Genomic DNA, 9,814 nt, shown 5'->3' with positions numbered 1-9,814 from the left:
TTGATTCCATTCCCTTATTTTCTGTGATGCTTCATTCTTGCTGAATCCTTTCCTCAAATTAATATATTCTGTACTTAGACTCAACCATATGCCCTGTACTTTTACTACCCCTTATTTGGTAACAACCAGTCTTTCTCAAACTGATTTTCTTTCCTTAATATCTCTATTGGTATCTGTTTATGCTGTAATTCCTTGATTAAAGGTGAGTACTTGTATTAATTGGATTCTAATTGTGATTATTTCTATAATTTTGCTAAATCTTTACTTGTTACCTTATTTTCTACCTATTTTTCGAAGCTATAAATACCCTAAGTCTTTCATTAACAAGACACCAGACTTGGCTTTCAAAAAACCCCTCTCTTACTTAAAGAAAAAATTTATGTTATTCTACTACTATTAGCCGGCTGCAAGCCAAGGCTAATCATCTATAAACTTTGGTTCCTTCATTTTGTTTACCTCTATCTTCACTGGTATGTCCTAGTTTAATTTAAAGCCTCAACAGCAACATGTTTCTATTCCTGCTTCAGTTTCTTTTATTTCTGGCCTGCTTTTACTTGTGGTCTTGTTGTGAAGTTTGTATCTTAGCATGCTGATATGATTCCTCTCCTTCTAAATTCATGCCTATACGATTTTATTATTTTACCTACTGTGCACTTACCATTTTATGAATCCCAAATCCCCTATCCCTTCTCTATGTGTTTCATGATTGGTTTGTGATTATGCCCGTGTCCAACTATCTCTAAGCATTTCCCTACCAGTCCTAATACTCCTGCTGAGGTCAGGTGTCTGTAGTCAATATATATGTATACCCAAATCCCCTTTTACCCCATGTGTGATTACTAAATTCATCCACTTATTGTGTGTGGTCATACCCTGAAGTGTTTGAACTCTGTCTTACTAATACAACTGCTTTCAACCATTTCTGTTATTGATTGCTTTCAAAATTGACTTGTTAGTCTAGTTTTTAAACAAACTCCTTTCAAACATGTGTCCTGCACTTTCACTATACTCTTAGAACACTAGGTGTTTCCCCTTTTGTGTGAGTCTTGCCATGGGACTCTTGAGTTCCCTATGAACTTAGACACATGAAAGCTGGCCTTTCCACACTGCACTTACTCTGTCTTGGCTAAGAAATCTGGGTGTGAGCACTGTCCGGGATCCCTTGAGGTCCTTAGGGAACTCTGACACACCTAGATGTGAGGAAAAGCTATGAAACCATCTTGGCACTTGAGGTGATTGATTATATAACTTAGAGAGGAAGTCCTAATCAGGCTTCCTATAGTGTAACTTCTTATTTTTCATTGCTACTTATGTAATTCATTTCGATGTTGGTCTGTAATAACCTGTTGTAAACAAGTATTGAGGTTGGATAGTGAAAAGGGGTGGGGTAAATATGTATGCTATAGTTGTCAAGGGTAGAAAACAAGTTATTAGGGTTACATTCCTAATTGCGCAATAGAAACCATGCTTAGGATTCATACATGCATTAGACATCATGCTCTTAGGTCCCATGTTTCTTGCAAATCCATGTTTTATGCCTATCACTTAGAAATCCTGCTCCTAGGACGATAACAACATTAGCATAAAAGTTGTTACTCTTGTACTTTCAAAAGTCTTAGTTTAATAATTCTGCAACTCTTGAGTGCATTTAGAAATCATGCCTTAGGGATTCTGTTTTTTAACAATCCTGCCATCCACATGTGCATATTAGATATCATGTTCTAGGATCCTGTTTGCATTTTGTTTAAAATGCGTAGTTAATTACCGATTCATGAAAAGGTAATAAAGTATCAATTTCACCTTGCGATGTTTTTTCTGAATATAACTAGTAATAATCTCTGCATTCGTATCAACTAGAACAGCATGCTCTTAGGGTAAAATAATTTCCACACTGTTTTAATAATTCTGAATAACTGCTGAATACTATTTTATGCCTAGGCAAGCCTTAGGTAATAACTTTAAATAAAACCAGAACCGTCTCTGCGATTATTATTTAATTATCAACTGTTAAAATCAGTAGGCAAGCCAAATTCGGAATTCTTTTCTAAGTCATATAATAAATCTGGTTCTGTTGTAATCGCTTAGATACCATGCATAGGATTTAAATTGAGACTTTAATTGTGTATGAGTTATACTGTCTATGTACATTACCTGTGGAGGTATATTTGAGCTTTTGTTTGTCTTCCCCGCTCCCCTTAATTGAAGTCCTACTTGTCATTATATGTCGCCTTAGTATTTTACCTTTAAACCTGAGGGTCTGCCTAGAACCTCCTTCTTATAGGATAGGAGTCCTAAATTCCTTGGTGACTGATAGGAAGAGATGGGTAACAGCATGCAATAGGGGTCGAAACCAACCCTCACTTTAGTTACCTTCAAAGGGCGGGAAAGGGTAGATATGGATATGATGATTGGTGCGTTAATACCACGTGTATCCCCTCTTTGAGGAGTGTCATACCGGGTATTGCATTGATGTGATCCATATTATAAACAAACCTAGGACACCCCTCTTTACATTCATAAGCCTGCTTAGATTGTAATTCTTTTCAAAATTTCGCTTTTCACTAATTGTTTTCCAACACCTGTGTATTTAAATTTAAATCCCCTACTATTTGAGCCATACTTGTTTATTTGTTACTTGTACAAATTCGCAAAAACTGTATGGCCGGGAACCACACTAGTGGATCCAGAGGGGTGCCTAACACCTTCCCCTTAGGATAATTTCAAGCCCTTATCCTATCTCTGGTTACCAAACGTAGTTATAAATAAACCTTATAGGTGCCCTAACACACCTTAAAATCGTTAGGTGGCGACTCTTCAAAACCGCAAACCCCTTTACCAAAAGGAGTGAGTTGTCCAATACCAAAATGTCATAAAGCCGATTTTCGCAGAGGAAAAAGGGGGCGCGACAGCATGGCAACTCTGCTGGCGATATCTAGGCTTTTACCATTTCATACCCTTTTTCTGTGAATTTGGACCCTCCCTATGTGCAATTATTTGTTTAATTCCTTTAAGCGTTTAATTTCTTTTTCAAAAGAAAAACTGACATATCTTTCTTGTTTCCTTCCTTTATAACTGCTTTAAATTATGAAACTGTTGTATCGCTTTCTTAACGTGCAAATACATGTCAACATGCTTTTAATTATTGCATAATCATGCTCAACATCATACTCCACTCGTGACAAACAAATACTATAGCAACGCTTGATGAGTGGTTGCGCTCTTCCTATATCATTACCCCCTAAATTCGGAAAGGCTTATTTGCGGTAAAACTAGTCGATCAGCGGTGCAGTCGATAGTTTCGTGCCTTCCCCCCTTGAGTTGTCCGCTCAAGGGTACCAGTCTAAAACCCCATAGAAACCTTACTCTATTTAAATTGTGCATGCATCATGGTCAAATCTAGCCGGGTCAATTATGTTGTCCACATAATGATCCTTTAAAATAGCCTTGTCCAAAGGTCCACTGGGTTTCCCTAAACCCAAATGGACATCATCACGTTCTGTGCATTTATTTGGAGAACTAAATGCTTCATGCTAATTGTTGATATTAAATAGTCGACTCTGGTGGGGGTAAGGACCTAACCTTGTCTGTCTTGCAGAAATATGAGGCACGAAGTCCCCAGATTCGGTATGGTCACCAACATCCACCCAAGATTGCTAAGTTGGTGGAAAGATTTACATTCTAGTGACAAAACCCTCGTCAGAAAATATCTGGGTAATCTACCATCCCTCCTGGAGGTCCAGCCTAACAACATGATAATAGAAACTGCTACCTTATTTTGGGATTGTGAAAGGGCCGTGTTCCGCTTTGGGAATATCGAGATGATGCCTTTGTTAGATGAGATAGGAGGACTGGCTGGTCTAGTGTGTGAAACTCCGAGTTTGCTAATGCCTAAGAACCGCACAGGCAAGGGTTTCCTTAAAATGATGGGTTTGAAAAAGAATGCAGAATTGGTATGCCTAAAGGAATCGTACATCCCTTTTGACTACCTGTATGAAAGGTACGGTCACAACAAATCCTATCGTACCTACCATGACAAGATTGCCATCACGTCCTTGGGACATATTCATCGTAGGGTTTTCGTCTTCATGTTTTGCTTCCTGGGTCTAATCATGTTTCTGATGAAGAAAGGGAGAATCCATACTAGGCTAGCTATGGTAACCAAGACCCTAATGGAGGGGATTGGTAAGCATACATTCAATATTGTACCCATGATCATTGCAGACATATACCGAGCCTTAGAGAAGTGTCAAGGAGGGGCGAAACACTTCAAAGGCAGCAATCTAATACTTCAGCTTTGGCTCATGGAACATCTCCAAAAGGGTGAATACCGACAAGAAATTCAGCGAAGAGCCTGGGATGACCACATCGTTTTCCAACATCCAAAGCGAATGAATTACATCCCCGACATGTTCGCTCAGCCTGAGAATGCCAAAGGATGGATTGAGCTCTTTGATAACCTGATTGAAGAACATGTTCAGTGGATGTTCTAGTGGTTTCCGACAGAGGAGTTCATCGCCCAATCCAGAGATGCACCTTTCCCCTAATACTTATTGGTCTAAGAGGAACATACCCTTACGTCCCTCTTCGAGTTATGAGGCAAGCAGGTAGGAAGCAAGTCATACCCAGGGTCAACAAGATGAGCCATCTTCGAGCTAACTTACAAAATGATGATAGTCCCCACAAGTGCCAAGCCCAACACATGTGGCACTGCAAGATCGTAATGGGGAAAGACACCATCGAGCCAGACAAATATCATGTCAGTTGTACCCCTTTCTATTCAGGTTGGTTGGAAGACAATTGGGATGGTCTAGGCTATCCAGGGTTTGTTCGAGGTCACATAATTATAGATAAAAAAGCTGAGGCGCAAGTCAAGTACAACCAGCTGCGCAAAAGGATCCATGAATGTGAGAGCGAACACCGCAAGATACAAGAGTCCAACCAGAAGCTGATTGAGGAATGGAAAGACATGGCTATCAGTGCCAACAAAAAGCTAGGATACTTGGAGCGAGGCATAGTAGAACTGGAAGGGAAATTTCTCAAGAGGATTGAAGACTGTCAAAAGGCTGAAGGGAGCGAAGGTGGACATCTAGCCAGAGCATACCAGTTGCTGGGACTTCGTGAATTGGGTAAGCTATTCAAAGGAGCCAGAGATGCCGAGTCTAGGAAGGTCCTTCTAGGACCAAGTAGATAGGAGTTTACCTTTTTCGCTTTATGGATGTAATAAGGCCAATGACCATTAGTGACTTTTATGTCACGACCCAAACCGATGGGCCGCGACGGGCACCCAGTACCTTACTCAACCTAGTACCAATGTAACATATCTTTCTTATTACATTATCATATACACATGACATACAGGCCTAATAGGCCAACATGATTATTTATAAACTCAAAACATCGGCCGACAAGGTTGTACAATCTTTCACGTACACGACATATGTCTACAAGCCTCTAAGAATACATAAATGTCATAAAGGTTGGGACAGAGTCCCACCATACAAAACAATACATGTCTAAATCATACTAACCAAACGAGCAACTCCGAAGTAAATAGAGTGCACCAACATCTTCCACTGAGCTGATAGCCTACTTGGAGGGCTCTCGACCTGTCTATCGGGACCTGTGGGCATGAAACGCAGCGTCCCCAGGCAAAAGGGACATCAGTACGAATAATGTACAGATTATGCAAGGCACATAAATAAATACATAAGAGACATGGAAGAAATATAGAGTACATAACTCAACCTGTAAGTCTGAATAACTTTGTAAATCATGAATTACTTTTAGCATCATGCATATGCGTATGAATGTCATGTCATGCATAGGTACATGTTTCATAACATCATCAGCCTTTGATGGCATCCCATCATATCATATCGGCCACTGTGGGCAAAATCATCATCGTATACCAGCTGATCAGGTGGTAGTGCGTATATAATGCCATAACCTTTCCCATATCCCATATACATATATATACATACATATATACACGTATATAACGCCGTTTGAGTACATACATATATATATATATGTGTATATAACACCGTTTGAGTACATATATAGCGTATATAACGCCGTTTAAGTACATATATATAAGCGTATATAATGTCGTTTGAATCATATTTCAGTCAGTGTGGGCAACATCATCATCATATACCAGCTGATCGGGTGGTGGTGCGTATATAATGTCGTAACCTGTTCCCATATACCATATACATATATTTACATATATACGCGTATATAACGCCATCTGGTCATGGGTCAATGCACATGAATGCAATGCATGAAAAGTACTCGGAGCTTCATAAGACCATTTTGCCTTTGAGTAATATCATATAGTAAACTCTTTTCAACTTTCATATTTTTCTGAGACCCAAGAACAGATGATAAAATATTATGATACACGGAAATTTAAGAACATAGATATCTCTAATACTTCTATGTATAGAGTCATTCATGGAATTTGTGCATTTGCACATTTCGTTCGTATCGTATGGATCATGCCAAAAGAAAGAAGGGATATCCTTAACATACCTGGAGTAGGGAAAAATTCGTATGATATCTTGAAAAATGTTGCACCATACTCCTTAGATGTTGCTAATGTTCTAATAATTCTCGTTGTCATTGTTTGGTTGCAATAAGTTCTGTCGAAAACTTGTAGGAATTGCTTGAATAATTCATGTTGCTAATATGGAAAGCTCACGTTATTTGAAATGAAGCTCACATTATTTGAAAGGAAGCTCACGTTATGGAGTTCCAAATAAGTTCTCTGATGTTATAGAATATGAAGCTTAGGACTTTAAAATTTAGTTCTTCAAAAATGGTAGGCCCCAATTAATCATCCAAATGTGCCATGTTGCACTTTAATTCAAGAGTCACCCATATAGATCTTGTTGGCTACCACGTTTGGTGGTATTGAATCTTATCCAAATTTTATCCACTCATTTTCCTAATTACATAGTTAATTTTCCACCAAAAATTCACAATTACCCAAATATTCACATAATTAAGAATTATCTCCAATTACTTAAAATGATACTTACTTTTAATACACTTTACACACCTTACTATCATGGTCATGTGGTACCTTATATGGTACTAGTCCATAAATACTGGGTATTTTAGCTCGGGCCATATTTTATCAAAAAATGCCAAACTTCGACGAAACTCATTTTTTTCAATTTGATTACCCTCTCACCTTCACGAATTTACTTATCATTTGTTTAAATACCGTGATACTTATAATCCCAAAATAAATTTCATTTCCAAACTTATGTCAATTAACTTACGATGAAACTTCCATGTACGAAAATGCGGGATGTAACATCTCATTTTCGATCTTATATCAATTTACTTGTGGCGTACTTTCATGTATGAAAACATGTGGTGTAACATCATCCCCCCTTTTGAACATTCGTCCTCGAATATTGACTAATGCACTTATTATTTTCATAACTTATGTCTTTTGAATACTTTAGTACTCGCCTTGCCATCTAGGTAATTGTTCTGTGAATAATTCCAAAGTCTAGGGTATTCCCCCCTTTAGTCTTTTTGCTCATATCATGACCTGTAGTCAAAATATTCCTAATCTTGCAGCTTCTGTTACCTCCTGTCATGCAGCCTATATGACCCTGGCTTTGTAGGTGCACTTATGCGATTCATCTTTCCTTTTTCCTTTTATCTTTTAGTCAATCTATAGGCCTTACTTTGTATATACAAGGCTTAATAGGATGCCTCTCTGGGCCTCTATAGGTATACTGAAGTCCTTTGCTCGATACTTTGTAGAACTTGCGAATATGGCCATATATTATTTCATAGATCTGGTTACCCATTCACATGACTTTACTGCATTTACATGGGTTATACTATACCATAATTTTTGCTTCAATCTACCTTTACTGAGGTATTCTTACCAAGTTCCCAGTTACTTTTGTTGCATACCCTTTAGGAATAAACCTCAGTCCTTTAATGCCCCTTCATTACCGTTCGTCTTAAGAATCATGGCCTAATCTCATGTCATACTTTGTGACTTTTCTCCATCCATTGTTGATTCACTTCAATATTGATCTATAATATACCACTGATAACTTGAAACTTCTTACGTAATACTTTGCCGCTAGGGCTTACGGTGCATTGAGAAATATTTGAAGTGATTCCCGTAATCGTATTTCATAGTGTCTCAATGTGATTCACCTTATGGGGGTATCCTAATTTCGTGCCGCCAGCGAAATCTTTTCTCCTTCTTTTTTTTTCAAATCATTATTCAAACGAAGGCCCAAACGTCATCCTTTATCTGTCACAATTATATCATCATTTTATTACCAGGTCAGCATTTCATTCCTTCTAAATGCTATTAATCTTAGACTCATTTGAGTTCATTCAGGTTATACTGAACTTTCAATAACTTAGAGAAACCATTATCTCTTTGTTTCCATGGACTTAATCCCAAGGACTAGTCCATTCTCATCACCTTTTCACTTGCCTTTCCTCATCCTACTCATGTTTTGTTAAAACTTTGTCGCTCTACTATACTTTAGCCTGGGACCTATATATATCAATTTATTCTATCCACGGCCTTCCTTCAACTTGCTTGCACCATATATTTCCTTATGTTGTTCTGATACATCAAGCGAGACATCACATCGTCTCTAACTATCCTTTACTCTCATAATCAGGCTTTTCGATACCTAGACCATAGGCTGGAAGATATGCTACTGACGCCGCTGCTATCCTTCCTGGATATTGAATCGTCGTTCTTATAGACTTCTATCCGAAGTATGGATTATTTACGATCTTCTGCCTTTGAGTATCTCGTACGTTGTTCACCATTACCTTACTTACCTTAGGATTTTGCATCGTATCTTCTATCTCTTTCATGACCTTCCCTCCACATAGGTATAATTCACTTCCATAACTTGAAGCTCTATTATAATACTCACACCTCCGCTACATACATTATCCGATGGGAGTTTCGTACTAACTTCTTATGAGGCTGGTACTTCTTCTAACTGGCTTCCTTGTAGAGCCATTATAGATTATGGTTGTTGTGTTATTTCTCTTGAACACCTGATATTAAGAGTGATTCTGTCATGTTCTCAAGCACAACTTCTATAATTTTTCTAGGTCCAATAACCAGACTCTGGATTTACTTGGGTGATGTAATTCTTTAGTTTCCTCTTCCTTCAGATCAGCTCATGGTATCAGTTATTACCTTAGCCTTTCATGGGCGTTATGGAATATCCATGGTGCAATCTTCTAACAATTAAATCCTTTGTCTATGCCCTGGGCTCAATTCTTTCTTTTAACATATATCGGAGTCATTTATGGTTGTATGATTATCAACCAATACGCTGCCTGGATAATGCTCTAAATTCTTGAGTTTATCCATAACGTAGTAACTCAGGATGATTGAATAATTCCTTTCGTTCCATCTCAGCTTTCTGTAAACGTGTGCAATTACTTTTCCTGGTCTTTCTGCCCCTTATTGCGTCCATACTTAGCTTATCTTAGTGCCCACACTTGCCAAAGTTTTCATACAACTCATATGAGTTTGAATATTACTTTGAATTCTTACTTCCCGTTTATTAACCACGGTAGGTGCCACTTTCCTATGGAATGCTTACAATGTTGTTGCGAGATTGTTGTTATACGACCATTTCCTCTTTAGGTCGTTGTGCTTAGATTGAAGCCTTCTTTCTTATTTCCTCAGCTACTCTTTCGTTGTAGTACTTAGGGAGAACCCTTGACTCTCGTAAAGCTGTGAGCTTATTACAGACCTTTTTGATGTCCTTACTTGCCTATAATCATCCGTAGT

Source organism: Nicotiana tabacum, chromosome 11 (genome assembly GCF_000715075.1).
Source record: "Nicotiana tabacum cultivar K326 chromosome 11, ASM71507v2, whole genome shotgun sequence".
Classification (NCBI taxonomy): domain Eukaryota; kingdom Viridiplantae; phylum Streptophyta; class Magnoliopsida; order Solanales; family Solanaceae; genus Nicotiana; species Nicotiana tabacum.
Note: the sequence above shows the minus strand (reverse complement) of the source record.